At 31.1% G+C, this 22,432-nt stretch overlaps 1 protein-coding gene across 1 annotated transcript in view; it reads left to right on the top strand.

Annotated features, from left to right (window-relative positions):
- Window positions 1-22,432, top strand: part of LOC148314049 (GTP-binding protein Di-Ras2-like) — a 255,774-nt gene that overhangs the window by 128,270 nt on the left and 105,072 nt on the right. Inside the window, exon 3 of the mRNA XM_088277126.1 lies at window positions 14,378-14,423. The gene's annotated coding sequence lies outside the window, so the exon portion shown is untranslated. The remainder of the gene's footprint in view (window positions 1-14,377; window positions 14,424-22,432) is intronic.

The raw sequence follows: 22,432 nt of genomic DNA, 5'->3' as shown, positions 1-22,432 counted from the left end.
CGTCTATATTTTATATAGACGTTTAATATTTTATAAAATCAAAACATAAATTTTTATCTGTATACCTTGGCTTTACGTTTCACGTTTTGTAAAAAGTGAAACGTAAAGCCAAGGTATACAGATAAAAATATATATTTTGATTTCAAAATATTCTAAGAAGCATATCTGGTAAGAGTCTACGAGACAGAAAATGGAACACCAGGATAAGAGAATTATGCGAGATCAAAGACGTCGTAAGGTGAGGAAGACAACGAATAAGAAAATGGTATGCGCATGTAATGAGAATGAAACTATCCAGACTCCCCCATATTGTATTGTACGGTCAAACTCAACGTAGACGATTCCCAGTAGCCAAAAAAGATATGGATTGACAGCTGGTAATCGACAGCACACGAAGTTAAACCCTATTAAAAAACAGGCCTCAAGGCCATCACCAAGAAAAAGAAGAAGATTAAAACATATATATTTTTCAATTCGTTTGGCTTTCTTGCATTCTTCAGACTTTATTATGATCAAAACACATATTTTCTTGGTATTTAATTTTTTTTTTAAATATCACGCTTTTAGGAGTCAAAAGACTGAGCTTTAAATACGTTAGGAATGTTTACCCAGATAAATGCAGTTATAAAGTTCTAGAACAACTTTTTACACGTTTATTTTTTTTTTTTTTTTAATATATTTTAATTTTTAAGTATGACATAATACATCTTAAACATTTATCTATATGAAAAACTTTTATATTTTGATTCGCTGTGCCTCTCCAAAAAAGAGACTGAGTTCTTGTGCTTGGAGAGGGACTTACACTCATGGTCTTTTTTTGTATATTTTTTCAAGATTTATATGTAATGGGCTTTAATTTTTTTTCCAAGAATTTTTAGATCTTCTATTTTTTAAATTTCTTTAGTGAGTTTATTGAAATATTTAATTCCCAAATATTTTAAATTTTGCTGAAATTATTTATTGATTTGGCGTTTAATTTGTAGAACTCCATTTTAATTTATGTATTAATTTTAAATCAAACACAGATTTTTGAGTCTACTCAGTTGTATTTTACTAACAAAAACACATAAAAAATTATACTGTGACAATTGTTTCGCCTTGTTAGGGCATTATCAAACGAATGTGAAGATCAAATGGACTACGGTCCTTATGTAGCTGTCACTTAGAATTGTAAAGCTACATAAGGACCGTAGTCTATTTGATCTTCACATTCGTTTGATAATGCCCTAACAAGGCGAAACAATTGTCACAATGTAATTTTTTATGTGTTTTTGTTAATAAAATACAACTTAGTAGACTCAAAAAATCTGTGTTTGATTTAAAATGAATACATAAATTTGTTAAAATTGCTTAGTGTTACATTTTGGAGTAGAAAAATCATTTAAGAATCTCAAAGATAAACTTTTTTAATTCAAATAATTATCACCCTTTAGTATTTGAAAAATTGCTATTTTTTTTAAAAATGGTTTCTATGTTCGGGACTTGAAATTTAGTAAATAATAATTTTGTGGGATATATATTTTTTTCAAAATAACTTTAATTATGGTTTTCTGTACTATTTTCACAAAGTTCACACTCTACATTTGTGACAAGACGAATTAAACAAATAAATGAGCTATATGACGGATCTTGACTGATGTATATAAACTAAAAATGCCTGATTCCTTGTTCATAGTAGGCAAGGAAAATTTTTTAAGGCAACTAACGAATTCAGCCTGATTTATGTGCCAGTATGGAAATTTGGACATTTTGGATACGCGCCACCCATAGAAGTCACGGCGGACATTTGAACAATGTTTTATTCCATAAATATAGCTATTGGTGAGCCTTTTAAGCGAATAAAAAAAGGATAACTTCCACACACATTATTTTGTTAAAATTTAAGATAAAATATAAAATATTAAGACAGAAAGCGCTTTATGAAAGACCCTATATAAAAAATAAAAATATGTATCTGAATGATCAGTATATTTGTATAAATATGATATATCCTACATCAAAAGTTTCGTGGTTTATCAATTTCTACCCAGAAAAATAAAAAGGACGATACAAAGGACACACTGCCTTCGGTAAATACTCCCTTGTGATTGAACAAATCCTGTTTTTTCTAGACAAATACTCGCAGAAGCATTCGTTTTACGTAATATTATATTTTCGTTTGAAAAATAAAGGACTCGGAAAACAGGTTTTCCTAATAGGATACAAGTACAAAGTAGGAGATTTAAAAAAATAATATTGGATTACTAATCTGCATAATATATTATTATGTTTTTCGGATAAGGGGTATTTATTCGATTTACAAAGAAAAAATATTTCTTTAGAGTTGTTTGAAAAAATTGTTTTGAAGGTTTTTTGCAAAGTATCTAATAGCTTTTATCTGAGAAGAATTTTAATATTATTTTTTCTGTAATACAGGTTTTTCCAAAATGTTTTCAGAAAAAACTAAGCTTGCCAAAGTATGTAATACTTAAATAACAAAGACGCTTTGGGAGACATCATACTTCGATTCCGATTCGTAAAAAAATCAACGTAAGGAAAATAATGTATACATGCTGATAAGAGTTGTTTGTTAGATACCACCCCAACCTCCATGGCAGCGTTTCTCAAAGTTTTACTGTAAGGACCTCCTAAAAAACCAAAAAAATAAGTAAAAAAAACCTACTCTGTGCGTGTCGTGTCAGGTCATCCTGATGTTGACTATCACTTAATAGTAATTGTTCTTGCCTCGGGCAGCTCTAAACAGGGCCTCGACGGTCATTATCCCCGTCCAATCTAGTATATTCCGGAGCCAGATCTGTTTTCTGTCGACACCTTGTAAAAAACACAATTAAATAATTAAAACTAACCATCACGCCGCTTTCCCACACGGGTAGGCAAAGAGAATTGAACGTTACGTCACTCTGTCTTTGCAAATATTCTTCGCCTCTTCTTAATTTATGCATCTCCTCAAATATACCCGACGATTATTACGACTCCTGACCCGGCCACTTTGAAGTATTTGACATACTTGATTGTGCCAAGTTTTACAAGGTCTTCCTCTGCTTCTTTTCCAACTACATTTGCCTCATAAATTTGTTTAACCGTTCTTTCTTTACTCATACGTTCCACATGTCCAAACCATCTCAACACACCTTTCTTAATTTTATCGATAATGCCTTACATTCTTTCCTTATTTCATTATTCGAACATCTATCAAACATTGTTTTGCCACACATGTGTCTGAGGGATCGCATTTTGACTGCATTCAGTCTGCTGTCATCCTTCTTCTGCCAACTCCATGTTTGAATAATTTCATCATAATATTTTACGGTTTGTTAAAACTTGATGACAAAAATATGCTGCATGAGGGTTGGATTGCCGAAAAAAACTTAATTGCCAGTATTTATTGCGTGTTTCACTGATTGCAATTGATGTCGAAAGGTGATGAAAAAAATCACTTTGTAATATATTTGAAAATTTATTTATTTTATTCAAATTCAAATATTTCGAACATAGAAATTTCGTAATTTTAACACCGCTGAAGCTAATCTATAAAGAAAAACTCTCTTGAGCTTTGATAGGGTGATTTTTTTACAATATGGTTTCATAACATATGTGATTTTAAGCTTTTTACACAAACACCATCGACATTTATTTTTTCGATACCTTAATTTTTCACAAATATACAACAACAAAAAGTGTTTTTGTGAGTATCAGTATAATATCAACCCCGAGATGCAAGAAAGATTGAAATTCTATGTTTTTTTATTAATATTTTTTTTATATTTAAAGAATTTACTTTGTGGTTCATCATTTTTACTTTTTTTTACTATGTTTTCATACAAAAATGTCGGAAATTTTAGTAAATAACCACCCACCGAGATTTTTGTCTGCCGAATTTAAGACGCACCTACGTCATTTTTTTAGTAAGCTAAGTATTCATACACCTTTTTTGATAAACCACAAATCCTCTATTTCAAGAGGCTTGTTTGCACGTGGGATAGGTAAATATAAGAAATACATCTTAAACACGCAGACACATTGAGAGTAAATCTTTCTTAAATTCATTTTGTAATTGGCGAAAATCAAACCCACGACGCCAGTTTTGCAGTAAAACATCTATCCAACTACAAAAGGGTGACTGTTATTTTTTTTAAATTTAATAAAACCATTGTATTTTTTGTTTGCTCGTGAAGCTTTGGCTGCATAGTGGATATCACGCCTGATATATTTATTATAATTCAGTCCACTTATAAAATACAATTTGACTGTCTCATAACACGAGGATGTAAAATGCTTTGAATACTATCCAGTTTATTGGTGGTTGTAATATTATACGGATACTTTAATATCAACTTTTAAGGGGAGAAAAATATAATTTTCTAATAGTATAATTATTTTAATTTTTTTGTGCAGGGCTGATCACCTTACCTTCATGCAATTAACGATCAAGATAACACTGCGTCGCTACGATGCAGTGCCCTATGCACCATTGGGTGCGGATAAGGGTTAGGAGGGAGGATAATTATTTTATCGTTAGAGCTGTAGCTTGAACGATAAAATAACTAGCTTAATCTTTATAACTAACTAACTGACAGGCGCCGTGGCGTAGTTAGGTAGACGCTCGACTGCGAAACTTGCGTCGCGGGTTCAATTCTTGCCAATTGCAAAATGAATTCAAGAAAGTTTTTTTTTCAATTGGTCTGGGTGTTTTTAATGTATTTTTCACATTTACCTTCCCTATCTTTACTATCTTGCCTGCAGACGAGCATTAAAAAAGAAGCTTTGCGGGTTATTCCTTTTTTTATAATGATAATTAACTATACGAATGTTCGCATCGTAACGTATTAAGTTACGACGAAATGACTCCGTTAAGTCCCCACATTAACACTTAAATTTTTATTCCATGTTTGGTATAATTATTAAACTCATACAGAATAATTATGCCAGTATTGATTTAAAAAGTTCTCAAATAACTAAATTAAATTCAATTATTCTGAGCAGATAGTTCTCAATGTAGAAAGTGGTTAGTCAAGTTTGCATTTGAGAAGAATAAAAATAAACTACAGAAAAGATTTTCGTAATCCGCTCTCCATCAAAAGTTTTACCTAGCAACATCGTAAGTGCAAGACTTTGGCTAATCCCGAAGGGTGAGGGGTGGAAGAATGATGGGGGGAAAGAAGAGGGGGGTTAATTGAGATTAATATAGGAATTAGAGCAGACTCATGTTGCTAAGCCTAACCTTAAATCTCATGCTTGAACGTGCAATGGTCTTTGCAATATTTTGAGTATGTCCATTTTTTTTTAAATCTTGATTTGTCCACTAAGGAGTTATATTGACATATCAACATATATAAAGAATATGGAAGTTTAAGATTCTTATATTTTGTAAGATTCTTATATTTTGTTTATCTTATGTTGAGATGTCAATATAAATATCTCCTAGGTGGACAAAGATTTGGACACTTTCAAAATATTATGAATAAAACAACTGATAAAAATATAAGTTGTACAAAAATTTCAAAACACGCTTTTTTGTAATAGAAGTAGAAGAAAACCGAAAAAAAATTGGGATGATTAAACATTTCATATACTTGAAAGTGGTCAAGTTAAGAGTTGGAATAATCGGCGGGTTTGTATGAGGAGATGCATAAATGTGAAAGAGCCAAGGATAGTTTGCAAAGACAGAGTAGTGTGGCATTCTATTCTCTCTGCTTACCGTTGCAAGGAAGCGGCATGATGGTTAGTTAGTTTTTTAAACTATCAACGGCGTTTCGTTACGATGCAGTGTCTTATGTACCATTTGGTGCGGAAAAGGTAAAAAGAAAAAGAATTCGAATGTAATTCTTTATTATCAAATAAATCATAGTACACGCATCGTGAATTGAAGTCACTACAACATTTTAGTGTGAAATATTGGTAAATGGGGAGATTTTGGAACAGGTAGATGATTTCATATATTTGGGTAGTATGTTTTCTAGGGATGGAAAGATTGATAAAGACATAGAAAGGAGAGTGAATGCTGGGAACAGAGTGAATGGTGCACTTAAATCAGTTTTAGCAAATAAAAATCAATCAGCGGAAGCTAAACTGGCAGTACGCAATGGAGTTCTGGTTCCAACCCTTATGTATGGAAGCGAAGCATGGAGTTGGATGAAAACAGACTGAATGCAGTCGAAATGCGATCCCTCAGATGAATGTGTGGCAAAACGATGTTTGATAGATGTTCGAATGATGGAATAAGGAAAGAATGTAAGGCCGAGATAAGCATTATCGATAAAATTAAGAAAGGTGTGTTGAGATGGTTTGGACATGTGGAGCATATGAGTGAAGAAAGAACGGTTAAACAAATTTATTAGGCGAATGTAGTTGGAAAAAGAAGCAGAGGACGACTGAGGAAAACTTGGCACAATCAGGTATGTCAAATACTTGAAAGCGGCCGGGTCAGCAGTCGTAATAATCGTCGAATATGTATGAGGAGATGCATGAATGTAGAAGAGGCAAAGAATGTTTGCAAGGACAGAGTGGTGTGGCGTTCGATTCTCTCTGCCTACCCCTGCGGAGAAGCGGCGTGATGGTTAGTTATTTAATAACATTCTAACATTTTATTGCAAATAAAATTCAATGGAAAACTGAGCCACCGCGAGTAATGAAGCCGGCAAAAAATATCACACATTTCAAACACCTTTGGAAAGAAATGGAAAAATGGAAAAATAAATACCGTGATGCGTCGCATTACGAATGCCTCGTATAACGAATAACAAACGCTTGTAAAACGAACTCTGCACACAACAAACTTTCTGTTAGTCCATCAGGCAACTCACACGAGTCTGACTTAAAAAAAGTTAATGCCTGTTTTATTTTTAATTCAAATATTACTTGGTAAATCAAACAATTTTGAAAATTTTATTATTTTACGTAGGTCGATGCATTTTGCATCATTTTCAATCACCGTATGTATGAAAGGTGTTTGAAATTTGACGCTTAATATATCGAAAAACCTGTCACAATAAATTAGTGTTAATTATGAAATAAATTTTTCATAAAAATAGATAGATACTGATTTCACTTATTGATTTGGTAGTTATAAAGCCTGAAAAGTTCTTATTTTATTATAAACAGTTCAGTTTCACCAAGAAATATAAATAATAAAGTTCAGTATAAAACTTTGTATAAAACTTTGTCCGCCTCCGTAGTGTAATGGTCAGCACGCTCGGCTACCGTTCTGGAGGTCCCGGGTTCGATTACCAAGGGGGGTCAAATAAATATAAGTGATTTTTTCACCGTAATATTTATTCAATATTACCCTGGACCCTGGTACCTGAAGCGGAGGACTGATGACCTTTCCTTCATGTGTAAAAACGATCGAGATAACACTGCGTTTATATGAAGCAGTTCCCTATGCACCATTGGGGTCCGGATAAGGGTTTTATTATTATTTATTATTTTATCATAAAACTTTAATCTAAAAAATGGAATTATCTTTTTAATGTAAGAGTACCATAAATTTTGGTACAGATTTTTTAAAAATATGTATGGGTAAATGCGTTTCACCTAACGAACTTTTTGCATGAAAAATTTACTCCTGGAACGAATTAAATACGTTGTGCGAGGCATCACTGTATCACAACGTCTCGAACTTCTTTAGCTTTACGTGTGAAATGAAATGATAAAAATAAGCTCTACTGCGTAGTATTGATTCCTATTGGCGCTAAAAAATATTCCAAATATGTTCATTTCTCATACAAAACAGTCATTACGGCTCTATTGAAGCGAAAATGAAATGCCACACGTAAATTCTGAGACGATAAGAAAAGTTTGATATATGTAGTCGTCTCATTATTTGCTTCTATTCGTATTTACGTTTTACTAGCATACCGTACAATGGCGTAGATTATGAATTTGAAGTCAATATTATTATTTATTGCTTTGGCGTTTAATTTGTAGAACTCCATTTTAATTTATGTATTAATTTTAAATTAAACACAGATTTTTTCACAAAATTTAGAAGACCCATAAAATCTGTGTTTGATTTAAAATTAATACATAAATCAATATTATGAATTCATTTTTTGATATTATTTATTGATTCGGCATTAACTTTGTGGTTATTAACAAGTTGTTTATTTTTTAAATTAAACTCTTGTATAATACCACTTATTGAGTTTCATTTCATTATGTACGACTGGTTTAAAAAACTTCAGTTTATAAAATAAAACAACTTTGCTTTAACCACTTTTTAAAAAGTGGTTAAAACAAAGTTGTTTTATTTTATAAAGTTTATAAAATGTGCCACAAAATATCTGCTAAAAACATTCAAGAGACTACAGTTGTTTTTATCGACAGGTAATTACTTAAACTAACGAGCAAATAAAATATTTATTTCCATAAAGAAGTTGTTTGGGTAATAAATACAGGGTGGGGGTAAGGGGTGGGAGTTTTTGTAATGGGAACATAGAAAATAATGTTTACAAATTTTTGAAAAGCAAAGTATTAATTAAACATATTAATTTATATACACTTAATTTGAACATATCTGAGATTCATTTTGAATTAGTTCACATGTATTTATTAGTAGAGAGTCTGAAATAACACATACTGTTTTTAGATATTTCTATTTGACCAATTGATTATCCACAATTCAGTATCATTTATTCAATCAGTCACGAAAATATTTTCATTTTTCGCTAACATAATCTCGAAGGAATAAGGATACGCTAGTCTACAAACGACATACAAACCGCAAATTTATTATTATTCCGCATTACACATTGTAGTAAAGGGAAAAATCATACTTTATATTCAGCTTAAGCGATTTGAGCCCGGGTTGTAAACTAAGTGGCTCCCATAAGAATTCGGAATATCGAGATTTAGTTCACAAAATATACTGTGTAACCTTTTTTTAGCGCACATCCAATATCCATGATTTTTTAAACAAAGTTTTCAAATATTTATTTTAAATACATCACAATTAATTTAACAGTTCCTCGTGCATTATTGGGGTTAGTAACATTACGTTTTAAAATTTTGTGCTCAAATATACATATTTATCAATCATCACCAAATATTACCTAATACCAGACAAATGTTTTTTTTAACTAACTATCATTAAGACGCTTCAGGGGTAGGTAGGAAGCATAGGACGCCACACCTTTTTCTGCAACAATCTTTGCCTCTTCAACATTCATACATCTCCTCATATTTACTCGCCGGTTATTCTGGCTCCTGACCTGAATACGCCCATGTGTTTAAAATATCATACTTGATCATCCTAAACTTTTCTCGGTCATCCTCCGCTTCTATTACCAAAGGCATTCGCCTATGATTTAAAAAAATATTATTTCTTCACTTCAAACTATCACACACCTTTCTTAATTTTATGGATACTGTTTTTTTTTTTAAATATGGTATTATAATTGTCATAATATTTTTAATTTAAAAATACAGTTTTTTTTAAATAATACGGAATGTATCCAAACACGCGTCTTAATAGATTCTTAGAAATACAGGTTATTTCCAGTGAAATACAAATAAAAAAATAAGGTATTTCTAATTTGTATTTCACTGGGAATAACCACTTTACCTAAGAATCTATTGTGGCACGTATTTAGATGCATTCCATATAGCTTTTCAAACACCGTAAAATATTCTCAAAAAAATAGTGGTATTTACTAAGTAAAACTTAAACCAAGCTTCCAAATTAATTCAGGAAATACAAAATAAGCTGCTTAATGCGTTTATGCTAATTCCAACACCTCGATTATAGAGTTTAAATAAGCATTTTTTATTGAAGGAATCGGACTAGCTAAATTAATAAATAAAAAACGAAAAAAATAATGTAAGATGAATGAAGTTTAAATATTAAAAAAAAAGCCTGTAGGGCTGTTTGATGTGTACAAAACTGTGGAAGTATTATTGGAAATAGTTTATTTCAATACCCAGTGGGATTTGTAGGGTGAATGGAAAGAAGATTTATTCAGTACATTCCGGTAGAAGGCATCCGTTTATTATCCAGCTGGGAGCAGGTGTTGAAGCAAATTGTATTCACCTCTGAATTAAGTGGTCTGTACGCGCCAAAAGCAACATATTATATGTGACATCATATAATCCATCCCACAAATAAAAATGTTTCTTTGAGAAGATCGTTTAAAATATTTTAAATAATATATTGATAAATTTATGAGATGGTTTAAGTATACAACTTCAAAATCAATTAATTTATTGACACGTGCTTTGATGCATTCAGCATCAATATAAATACATCAAAATACGTAACAAAGGTTAGTAAATAGTGGTACTTACCAAGGAATATCCAATTTGAAAATATGTAGTTAGATATTTCCACAAAGTGACTGCCGAATCTAGTAATATATAAACATCAGAAAAAACACATTTAAAAAATATTTTCGTCTGATATTACATTAAGTAAAAACTCTTAAATATTTAAAAATAAAACTCTTGTTTCGAGAAAAACAAATGTTCTAATCAACGTGTGAAAATATTTTTTTTACAGTTTATATTTTTTCTGTTGATGAAAACATTTGTCTATTATTTTCAAAACTAGTCGTGTTTGCTTCAATAAACTCAAAAAGTAGTTTTTTCCAAGTATTTATTTTTATATTTATATCATTGTATTATTCCACAAAGCTAATTCCAAGTCAATAAATAGTAAAAAAAAAACTAAATTATAAAACAAAAAACATTTTTATTCTCATTTGTACAATTATTCACGATCGAAATTGCTTTGGGTACTGGATCGTATCGTCCCAGTGTAATCGATATAAATATGCCGTAAGATATTAAGTTTGAATTTCTTGAATGTTTTTCGCAGATACTTTGTGGTACATTTTATAAACTTTATAAAATAAAACAACTTTGTTTTTAACCACTTTTTATTGGTACTATTCTTAAGCCTTATTCCCATTACTGTTAAATATGTACTTAATCTAAAACATTGGAATATTCGTATTCAGCTGAATAGGAAAGAGTCGAAATAATCGGCGGGTATGCACGAGGAGATTTTTTTTGTGAGGTCAAGGGATCTTGCATCCCTTATGTCACTGCAACCATATTAAGTCTATTGAGACCTCCCTCTGTATCACAGCTCGCTCTCAAGACCTACATGTGTCTTGTAACTTACAACCTGTCTCGGTGGTAGGAGCTTCACCTTATCGGAGTCCAGTAGAGGTCCTCCAAGGATGTGACTTCGTTTGCGAGCGAGTGCGTCACAATTATAGAGAATGGGCGTTTCGTTATCCTCCAAACAAAATCCGCATACTGGAGAGTCGAGGAGATGCATGAATGTGAAAGAGGCAAATGATGTTTGCAAAGACAGAGTGGTGTTACATTCTCTTTGCCTACTTTTTCAGGGAAGCGGAGTGATGGTTAGTTAGTTAGTTAGTGTGTAGGCGGGATTAAGGAATGGATAATTAAGTAAGGTTTGAGAAAAGTACCAATGAAGAAAGGGTTAAAAGTAATGTAGTTTTATTTTATGACATTTAGTGGGAATGTTTCTCACATGGGACATCGCTCAACACGCCATCGGAAAAATAGCAACCGTAGACAGGTTTTAGATTCTACGTTACGAATCTCAGATGATTTACGATCACGCCACACAATACGCGGTACAAATTGCTACAAATTCCTTAACAAGTAACTATTCTCTGCAAATCACAAGGCAAGAGCTAACGAGTCGAAAAAAGCACCGTAATATGAAGTGATTCTCCTAAGTACGCTATTGCGTGGGCTGTACAAATTGTGATATTCGTTTAGCTTTCTGCGGAGCGCGGTTATAGAACCTCTTTGTTGTTCACGTTTCGTCGAAAAACTTACGAAGAAATCGTTAAGAGGAAAGTTCCTTTTAGCTATCGCTACACCAATGCAACAGCAAGTACAACATTTGAAATATATATATATATATACATAAATATATATATATATATATATATATATATATATATATATATATATATATATATATATATATATATATATATATATATATATATATATATATATATATATATATATATATATATATATATATATTTATACATATATATATATATATATATATATATATATATACATATTTATATATATATATATATATATATATATATATATATATATATATATATATATATATATATATATATATATATATATATATATATATATATATATATATACATATTATATATATATATATATATATATATATATATATATATATATATATATATATATATATATATATATATATATATATATATATATATCACTGAATCATATAAATTTATGCCGCATTTATGGTCAGCACGCTCAACAACTGTACTGGGGATCTCGGGTTCGATTCCTAGGGGGGGGGGTCGGAAAAATGCGTGTGACTTTTCACTCTGATATTTATTAAATATTACCCTGGACCAGACCAGAAGCGGAGGGCTTATCACCTTTCATTCATGTGTTAAATAACGATCAAGATAACACGCTATATGATGCAGTGCCATATGCACCATCGGGTGCGGGTTAGGGTTGTAAATAAATTTATAAAAAACATGTTACAATGATGGATACAGGGCCCTTATGATGCTACCCCGACACTGTAGCGCGAGTGGTATAACTGCGGGTGTGGATATCACTCCAACCAGTCTGTGACAGTTCGTAAGTCTTGTACATACCCAAACTTCCATAATCTTTTAAATTTATGAGGTGTCAAAATAAAAATCTAATCTTTTTTTACGTAATTTTCTACGTTTTAAATACACAAAGTCAAATTAATCACTGTGTTAATTAATATGTTTCCAAAAAATACTTCTTGAGTTTATTATCCTCGTCATTGTAACTGTAAATGGTGTTTGAAAATAGTTACATTACTTTCCGTGGTTCTCAAATGAAAGATGGTATCATTTATTCCTCGTAAATTTGTCGACGTAACTGCCGCTTTGATAGGCATAAATAATGACCCTTATCGTCTGTGTTGGATATCAAGTCCATAAGCTACTTTAAAGCACCCCTAATAATATTTTAGAGCGTATTGTTTGATTCATTTGCTTCGTCCATGCGAAGGAATCAAATAAATAAATAAACTGTCTTTTAGGCACTAATACACGTTTTGAAAATGATTGAGGACTAGCTTTATCAAGCCACGCAACGCTGAGGCTCGGTCTGGTTAAATGGAAAAGTAATAAAAATAAACCATACGCAATATGCATGCTTTCACAATGCTTGAAAACCTATGAAAATATCAAAAATCCAAAGAAACGATTTTTTTAAATATTTTCTTGTAGCCATACCTGATTTTGCGTTGCTGCAGTTCAATCTGATTATATGGGAAAAAAATAGAAAGCATTCATTTCTAATATCGCTCACTTCTTTCAACAACGTCATATATCAAAAATCGTCAATTTTTAGTTGTGCATGTTTTCGGAATGCCCAGAAAATGTATTATATCCCATCGAAAGCGGCATATTTTAACTTAATATTTACCCGCTACATGGCACAAAGTGTTGTTTATTGCATGTTGAAGAAAAGGTATTGTTGAATTATTTTTTGAAATATACTTAATATTTTTCAAACGTAGAAAAAACATTTAGGTTTTACCTAAAAAGATCCATTGCACAGTAAAAAGTTCAATAAGTGGCTTTATATTTATTTTTGATACATTTTAATATATTTTTATCTTTAAAAACTATCTCCTGAAAAATCTTTTTTTTATATATGACGTTGTTGAAAGGAGTGAGCGATATGTTAAATTTCACAATGCTCGTTGAAAAATGGAAATATCTTAACAAAATTTTGAGTGTGTCCAAATACTTGTTCACAAATCGGGATTATCTCCAACTAGGAGTTAATTTTTACATTATTTTTTGACATCTCAACAAAGATGATGATGAATATGAATGCCTAGGCATTTACAGGGCCTACGACCGTCATAGGCTGATTTAAGTGATCACTTTCACCAATTCTACCCATTATTGACAACCACACTATTCAATGTATAGTGTGGCGTTCAATTCTCCCTGCCCACCTCTGCGGGGAAGCGGCGCGATGGTTAGTAAGCTAGTTAGTCAACATCTAATTACCTAAATATTTTTTCAAGTGTTTTTTAATTTCTTGTATGGTTTTCGCAGATACTTTGTGGCACATTTTATTAACTTTATAAAATAAAACTATACAATGCACTGTAAAAACAACATTTAGGAGTTTTTAAATCATATTTTCATATGGTGTACGGAGTGCCTGGAAGTTTTCGGTAAGGGAAGGGTAAATAACTATAATAAGGCCCTGGACATTGAGCCGGAAGGACAAACCTTGCAAGAAAACGCAAGCAAATTTGAACATATGAAATTTTGAATTGTACTATACCATTTCATAAGATTTTATTTCTGTTTTTCAGATCAGCGAGATCAGAATAAATCTTCAAAAGAAATATTCTTTCAAAGGTAAGAAAATTTTATTCCTCACCTAAAATTCAGATTCGTTTCAACAGACACAATGTTATAGTCTTTTAAACACTTAATTCTTACGGAACCATCTTTCATTTCTCCTTTACGTAGAGGGTTACTGTAGGAATATAATGTTACAAAGACCTAATGGTAATCTTGAATTGGACCTTTTGAAAAAATCATTGCGGCTTTTGATTAAAACCCCTTAAAGCATTTTTTGTCCGTATAACAATCCCCTATTCGTTCAAAGTTCTTTCTCAAGCTTTATTCTGTAAAGTCCAAAGCTTTCACTCGTGCAAATATAAAGAGGTGATTCTTTAAAACGTAATTCAAATCTTATGAGGTGATCGTACAATTTCAACTTAATGGGTTCTTTGACTTTTTTTGAATATATCTTTTCTGATTTGTGACTCCTGTATTTTTGAGGGGAAACGTCTTTACTTAGAATTCTTAATTTCTTAGTGGAATTCCATTATAAATATAAAATATATATTATTATACTGCATATTTGGAATGCATTAAAATTATTGATTTTGCTACGTAAATATTTATACAAAAATAATTTCGAATTTAAAACGCTTATTAAAATTTATGATTAATTATTTCAATTAATGTCGTTAGAAAATAATTAAAAAAATACATATTTAATAATACCAAAAAGGATTTTAAAAACTACTGTAAATATGGGTAAAGATTTCAGTGAATATCAGTTAAGCAATAAAAAATAAAAGTTTAATTTTTGTATTCAAATCATGTTTTTAATATAATTTCCAAGAATATTATACAGCTTTTTCGTAGATAAAATATATTTAAAAAATATGTTAAAAGTGAGTTCGATGGCTATACGACCCTAACTGATTCGAGCTAAATTTCCCAGATGTGACAAAATTGTCTCGTAATCTGACGCTTCACCCAAAAGCCGTTTGTGCACTACACGGCAGTCCGGTTTTGAAAAATAAAAGCGACTACGACAGTTTAGCGTGATCGAATTTACGCGCAACGTATTCACGATCAACAGCACCGAGCAGAAAGATGGACAAAAGCACAAGCCAATCCAAGCCAATCATCGTTTTATCACGCCAACTGAAGTGCCGGACGGTAAAATTCCGTGTAGTGCACAAACGCCCTAAAGCATGTTAACGTTTTACTTCCGAGAAAAAACATATATCTTGTATCTTAATAGTGGTTCATTGGTAAAATTTTAATTAAGTATAGATATCACCACAAAGTGACTGCCGTGATTCGGTAGTTACTTTGTGGTGATATCTATATATTAAAAATATAAATTCTTTATTACAGTATAAATAAGTATAAATCGATGGACAAAATTCGTATTATATTTATGTAATTTAATTGGAGTCGAAACAATCGGCGTGTGTTTTTGAGGAGATACATGCACGTGGAAGAGGCGAGGAATGTTTGCAAAGACAGAGTGGTGTGGCGTTCTATTCTCTCTGCTCACGTGAAGCGGCGTGATGGTTAGTTAATTAGTTAGTTTAATGTAATTGAGAGAAATTTCCTTAGCGAATGTTACACGCGTATAAAATGATCCTTTAGACCAGCTTATGACAGATTGTAATTACCAAAACTTTCATATTCTTTTTCATGTATATTGATATGTCAAGGTGAATATAATATAAAATGTCTGCATTTCTGGATATGCTATGACACTTCTGGACACTTTGTTAGCAAAGAAATTAATTTAATTATGAATGGGTAAAACTTGGGAGCATAAATTCCAGGTGCTTATTGATTTAATTAATTCATATCGGAGTGGTATTACAAACGAGGTAACTGCGTTGCGAAACAACTTTATTTTTAACGACTTTAGCAGTTTGTTACCGGTTGAAGATCCGTGTTGTCGGGAAGTACTTACTATTTTTTTTATAAGTTTAAAATTATTTATTTAATGTTAAATCTTTGAGTTTACTTATTTCTTCAGTTATTTTTTATGTGTTCCGAACTATTTATAATGTGTAACTTCTTTTAGAAACTTTTATTTGTTGTCTTATTTTATATAAGTTCAAACTACATGATTTATTTTAAGTAATTTTTTAGGTTAATTTATTTGTTTTGTTATTTTCATAAGTTTAGAATAAATTATTTATTTTAGGTAACTTATTTGGTTTTAGATATTTATTTGTTTTATTATTTCATAATCGTTAGTTATTTATTTCACATCACGACTTTGGGTTTATTTATTTATTTTAAAAGCAAATAAATAAAATCAAACATCACTTTCATCAGAAATACGTTTTTCTGAAAATGCATAGCAACATACTACTTTGTATTAATTTACTTAACTTAAAAATCGATATAATTTTTACTCATATAAAAGCAAGTTCTAAAAATAGAGGCTATAGGTTCGACCCCAACTCTGCCACAAGCACAAACTGCTTTGGGTCACCTACAAAAAGTATTCATTTAAATAATTTGTGTAAATTGTAAGAAGGAAAATATTCCTTTTAACAAATATAAATTTCATTAATTTTAATAACTTATTCTGAAATAAGGAGAGGTTTTATTCATTTATATTTTTATATATATAATTTTTATAAGATAAAAATAATTTTTCATACCTTGATATTGTAATTTGCAACACGCTCTGATTTCATTTGCACGCTATTTGTGGATTAGTATTTTTGTTATAATCATTCATAAATAACATATTATTTGTAATACCTTTGTTTATACTTAAATTATTACCTAGCCACGCGAAATTATAAAAAATATTAAAACATATGTATGTTTAATATCACAAAATTTACGAAGCAATGTAAATATTTAAAATCTATGAAGCAACTTAGCAATCGAACATTTTGAAAATATAAAGTGACAGCAGCTGTCAAGAAGCACGCTATCCACCGTGACAAATGTTTGGTTTTGTCTGTGTTGCTTTTACGCTCGACAGATGGCGCTGCCAGTGAGGTAAAAAAACTGTTTTTTTTATATTTTACCTATCACAAGTTGAAACATACGCGGAATTGAATGCAAAGCTGTGTAAAATTGCAAGGCAATTGATGAATATATTTAGTTACTCATATAGATAATAGTTGTATTTTAATGAGTCCGCCTCCGTAGTGTAATGGTCAGCACGCTCTGCTACCGCTCTGTAGGTCCCGGGTTCGATTCCTAAGGGGGTAAAATAAATATAAGTGATTTTTTCACTGTTATATTTATTCAATATTACCCTGGACTGGTACCTGAAGCGGAGGGCTGATCACCTTTCCTTCATGCGTAAACGATCAAGATTACACTGCGTTTATATGACGCAGTGCCCTATGCACCATTGGGGTGCGGATGAGGGTTTTATTATTATTTTATTATTAATGAGTAATTTTTCACATATTTTCATTGAAGTGGTCAATATCTATTATAAAATATTATCCACAAAGTCAATAAAAAATAAACTTTGTATAAAAACTAATTATAAATAGATAATGGAGATGGGTAGATCTGAAATAGATCGCATCATCCGGCTATGCCGTATTTGATTACTTGTCTTTTTTTCATATTGTTTAATAATTCTTTTCTTCTTCATAATCTTTAAACCCTTATCCGCACCCGATGATGTATAGGGCACTGCATCATTTTATTTTATTTTTATTTATTTATGATTTACAAACATTGAAAAACATATTACAATAAACCAAATACAGTGCAATACAAATAGTTTTAATGTTTTTCATCAATTAGATGGGAACACAACAAGCTTACAGAAACAATAAAAGTGCAGGTTAAACACATATATAAAGAATAGAAATTTGGTTGTAAAAAAAGGGTAATAACAATTAAAAGTAATAAAGTAAGAAAAATAAAAATAAAAATAAGAAGTAAAAATTAAAAGTGAAATTAAACTACGCTACATAAGGTAAAAAATTCAGGACTCCACCAGATTAGTGAAATCAATTTGTTTCACCAATCTGGTAAAAGTCCTCTTGTATCATATAAACTAATAAAGCGTTACCTTTATCGTTAACACGTGAAGAAAATGTGATCAGTTCTCAGCTTTAGGTACTAGTCCAGGGTAATATTGAATAAATATCAGAGTGAAAAATCACTTTTATTTATTTGAACCCCCACCCCTGGGAATCGAACCCGGTATAAATTAGGACTGTAAAATATGCCCTCGACAAGGGAAAAAAATACTCGGTCAAGGCATATTTTCGTAGTTTGTACATAGTTATGTGTTTGATGATATACTAAAACTAACTAATCATCACGCCGCTTCTCTGCAGGGGTAGGCAGAGACAATCGAACGCCACTCCACTCTGTCTTTGTAAACATTTTTCGCCTCTACTACATTCATGCGTCTCCTCATACATATCCGAAGATTATTACGACTCCTGACCTGGCCGCTTTCAAGTAAGTATTTGACATACCTGATTGTGACAAGTTTTTCTCAGTCTTCCTCTACTTCTTTTTCGCCTCACAAATTTGTTTAACCGGTTTTTCCTCACTCATAAGTTCCACATGTCCAAACCATTTCAACACACCTTTCTTAGTTTTATCGAAAATGCTTATCTCAGCATTGCATTCTTTCCTTGTTTCATCATTCTCATATGATGATATACTCTTATATATAAATAAATTAATCAATAATGTATGTTGTATTTTAACGTAATTTTCTGTTGTTTTGTTGCTGTATAGAGCTGTCTCCTTTCACGATACACAAAAGCTCTCTGGGATCTTCAGATGGAAAATCAATTTTAAAAATGTCAAAGCCATTGTGTTCATTGGTGAATGGCGTCGGAATGTCCGTTGCTAAGGCGTCCAACAGATACACGATAGCCCTGCATTCACCGCTGTGCTACTCATCTAGTTTCCCCAGCTAGAATTACACAACGTTCGGGTACTCTTCGACTCTCTGACACGATACAGTACACAATTTTACGAGACTGGTGCAAAAAAAATTGTTAAAAATTTATAAGAGTAGAAAGATAAATTTAAACCTGCGCCAAATGCATTTATGTGTGCCTACTTGCTTCGTAAGGCGCACGTGTTGAAAGCGTAACACGACTATAGACAACCTAATATCATTAATTGATTCGGCAGTCACTTTGTGGTAATAATATCCATACATTTATGTAAATGTAAGTTTATGTATATATAAGTACCTATATTCCTCATTAAATATTGAACACTTGGCCTTACCCTCAACTATTGTTTTCCCATAATTATTACTGCACACGTTATACCTGATGAGACATTAATTAACAACATTTTCAGTGTGTCCAAATACTTGTTCACAAAATCTGGATTATCTCCAATTACAGGAGTTATTTTCATATTGTTTTTTGACATACTTAATAAAAAGCTTCTTTTCATCTCACCAATAGATGTCTTTAGTGAAGTTCTAGTGAATCAAGGATTATGTTTCAATATTGATTCATATATATATATATATATATATATATATATATATATATATATATATATATATATATATATATATATATATATATATATATATATATATATATATATATATATATATATATATATATATATATATATATATATAAATATAAAACTTCCAAGAATTTGAGTAAATAAATTTGAGTTTGGTTGTCAATAATGGGTAGAATTGGTGAATGTTACACATATGTAAAGTGATCACTTAAACCAGCCTATGACGGTCGTCAGCCCTGTAAATGCCCAGACTTCCATATTCTTATTCATCTTTGATGAGATGTCAAAAAATAATATGAGACAAATTAATACTTAAGTACAAAGAATTGTAAAGCTATATAAGGACCCTCAGTCCGTTTAATCTTCACAGAAGTTTGAAAATGCCATAAAAAGTCGAAACAATGGTCACAAATTATTATTTTTTTGTGTTTTTAATAATTAAATACAATTTGATAGACTGTAAAAATCAGTATTTGATTAAGGTATTTAATATTTAAAATATCTATCCATTTTCAATATAAGTTTTACTTTGTAATATAAGTTTCCCCAGTATTTCTTACACATTCTTCGCATCAAAACACGTGTCACAATAGATTTTAAGAAATAGTGGAATTTACCAAGTAAAACTTACAAAAATAGATACATCTCATCCGAAAATAGATGTTTTACACTTGAAATTGATTTTTGTAAAGTATGGTACCACAAATTATTGTTTGCACTAGAGGTGGATAAAATCCGATCATTCCGAATATCCGCATCACTGAATCCATACTCTATCACCGAAATAATGGATTTGTCGTTGGATAAATTGCACTGATAAGGCCGGAAAATATTTATCACAAATATTATGACAACTAAGAAAAAAAAGGTTATTGAAATATTTTAAACCATAAACATCACATCGCCTACTCCTTTCAAGAACGTCATAAATCAAAAAACTTGATTTTTCAGGAGAACGTTTTTAAAGTTTAAAAATATAATACAATGTGTTGAAAATAAATATCAAGCCACTTATTAAACTTTTTCATATGCAACAGATATTTTTAGGTTAAACCTGAAGGTTTTTTGTACATTCAAAAAATATTTAGTATTTTTTAAAAAATTATTAAATAATACCTTTTCTTCAAAATGCAAAAACAACACTTTCTGCCCTGTATCGGGTAAATATTAAGTTCAAAATATGCCTCTTTTGCTGGGATATAGTACATTTTCTGGGCATTCCGAAAACATGCACAACTAAAAATTGTCGATTTTTGATTTATGACGTTCTTGAAAGGAGTGAGCGACATGTATGTAAGTGAGAAACTGCAATTCTATCACTGCAGACAACAAGTGTGTTCGGCCCTCAACGTGTTTCGACATTATAAGTACTGTGATTTTTTTGTTTGTTTTATAGATTTTTGTGGATATTTTGTTTCGTAGATTTGTCTCTTCGAACAAATTACGGTAAACAGATGATCACATAATTCTGTGATCACATAAATCACTTGATCACATAATTCGGTGTGTCTGACGCTCATGTTAGTCGCTTGAAAGGACCCAAAATGACTCAAATATGAGTGTTAAACATAAAAATACACTGGACCATGTGAACAAATATTGAGTACGATATTTTGGAGGCTCCATATTTATTTCCAATTACATAAATTCAAAATCCATTGTTATATTTGGAGTAGTGTGGTGAGTCCGTTTTATGGAAAATGTAGGATTTTTTGAAAACTTGAAATTCCGCATCACTTCACGTTGATAACTCAATTTAACCGGCAAAGGTGACATTTGGATTACGTCATCCCGCACCTCGTATCATCCACAACAAAAAGCTAACAAAAGGATTCAAATTCAATTTATATCGCAACACTCAATCCATATAAAAAAGGTAGTAATGCCGTTAATAAATAAATAACTAAATAAATAAAGTTTTTTTTCAGTTTTATTGTAAGGATGGTTTTTCGGTACTTAGCGGGCTGCATTATCGATTTTTACAAGCTTTAATAAATACACCACTCAAATGCTAAGAGACATCTACTGGTGAGATGATGTGGTTTTCAATCATGGGCAGAATCGGTGAATGTTCCACGTGTGTAAAGTGATCACTCGAACCGGCCTATGATGGTCGTAAGCCGCATAAATGCGCAGACTTCCATATTCTTCTTCATCTTTTTTGAGATATTAAAAAAATTAAATGAAAAATAACTCCTATAATTGGAGATAATCCTGATTGTGAACAAGTATTTTGACACACTCAAAACGTTGTATTATTAACTATGTGACAATATCCAACGTACGGAAACGGAATTACATAAGTGTACTCGTATGTAGTATGTAAGTCGAATGTATGAATGTAGAACGTGTACGGACAGCACGAGGCATTATATATTCCATTATAACGGCAAACTACTAGTCTTGTTGTCACTTGTACGTAAATTATGTTCAGCGAGTGACGTGGTGATATCGCGCACTTCATTTGCTAAGGGTTTTAAAATCCAATAAGACATTCCTCAGACAATATAATAAACGGCATATATTACTAAAATAAAAACAATAAAAAATACACACACACAAATAATACACATTTATTGGTACCATAAACCAAG

This window comes from Brachycentrus maculatus, unplaced genomic scaffold, assembly GCF_059751285.1.
Source record: "Brachycentrus maculatus isolate JH-2025_06_01 unplaced genomic scaffold, ASM5975128v1 h1tg000002l, whole genome shotgun sequence".
NCBI classification, from domain to species: domain Eukaryota; kingdom Metazoa; phylum Arthropoda; class Insecta; order Trichoptera; family Brachycentridae; genus Brachycentrus; species Brachycentrus maculatus.
Note: the sequence above shows the minus strand (reverse complement) of the source record. Positions and strands in the feature narration are given on the sequence as shown.